Raw genomic sequence first — 1,356 nt, 5'->3', positions numbered from 1 at the left:
GCTTTCCACAGGGGTTGCACCATTTTACACTCCCACCAACAGTGAATCAGGGTTCCAGTTTCTCCACAACCTCGCCAGCATTTGTTGCTTGTTGTTCTGTTAAATTTTGCTATCTTGACTGGGGTGAAATGATATCTCATAGTTGTTTTAATTTGCATCTCTCTTAGGGCTAGGGATTTTGAGCATTTCTTCATGTTCTTAAATAAAAGGCCAATTGACCAGCACTTTGTCTATTATAGTATAAAGTTTAGGAACCACAAGATGTAGAGGCTCAACTATGTCATTTATTGTTCTTAAGTCCTGGAGCAAATTCCGTCTACTACTGGCTTGTTTTACAGCTTGGAAATCCACATGCAAGGCAGAGGTGAAGTAAGGAACTGCTTATGGGGTTTTCTGTCAATTCGAACAGCTAAGAAATAGTGAGAAGAGTTGTGACCTCAGAAGGCTTTTAGGACCAAATAGTAGGCTCTTGTGCCCAGGTGAAAACTAATATACTCACCAGTAATGTTAATGCTCACCCACAGCTCTTCTAAATCATTGTAGCATCCTCCTTTGCTTCCAGCTGGGAGCTGGGGCCTGTCAGTCATGTCAGCCATGAGGACCTGATGTGGGCCACCCTTGGCCAAGTGTCCTTCTGATCCACACTTAAAGCAAGTGAGTGGGAGCTTCTTCTCTACACCCTTGCCTATCTGTGGCTCTTGTCTGTGACACTGTCTACTGAACTATGTGGCCCAGCTTTCCACAGTGGAAGCAATTCTGACCTCCTTTATTACCTTTGGGTAGCACTGTTTATGTGTAAGACTTCCTTTTCTTGATACAGGCCCTAAACTGGCAGCAATGGTTGCCCCAATAATTTTGGTCATTCTCTGGTCTTTTCTCTTCCCTCTAGATCCCAGTTGTTAAAAGAGGGAACAATTTAAACAAATATATAACAAATCATCTCCTTTGTGTTGCCTGGCCTCGGCTTGTAGCCACGCACTTCCAGTCTCCGGCTTCTGCTGCGGGCGTGTCCCTCCGTCTGTCACTTGCTCCTCCCAACCGTTTTGGGCTCCGCCTTGGGGCTTGGTACCTGGAGGCATGTCCGAAGCTATTTCTGGGGAAATACTAGAGATATTGTAGCCAATGTTAGATGGATCTTAGCTGAAAGCAGAGAATACCAGAAGAATAGTCTCTCTGTGTTTCATTGATTATGCAAAGGCATTTGACTGCATGGACCATAACAAAATGTGGCTGACTCTGAGAAGAATGGGAATCCCAGAACATTTAATCATGCTAATGCGAAACCTATACTTGGACCAAGAGGCAGTCGTCAGAACAGAGCAGGGCAACACTGAATGGTTCCAAATTGGGAAGCTT

The sequence above is a fragment of the Elephantulus edwardii genome, unplaced genomic scaffold, assembly GCF_000299155.1.
Source record: "Elephantulus edwardii isolate Elephantulus edwardi_28Jun2011 unplaced genomic scaffold, EleEdw1.0 scaffold00458, whole genome shotgun sequence".
Taxonomy (NCBI): domain Eukaryota; kingdom Metazoa; phylum Chordata; class Mammalia; order Macroscelidea; family Macroscelididae; genus Elephantulus; species Elephantulus edwardii.
Note: the sequence above shows the minus strand (reverse complement) of the source record.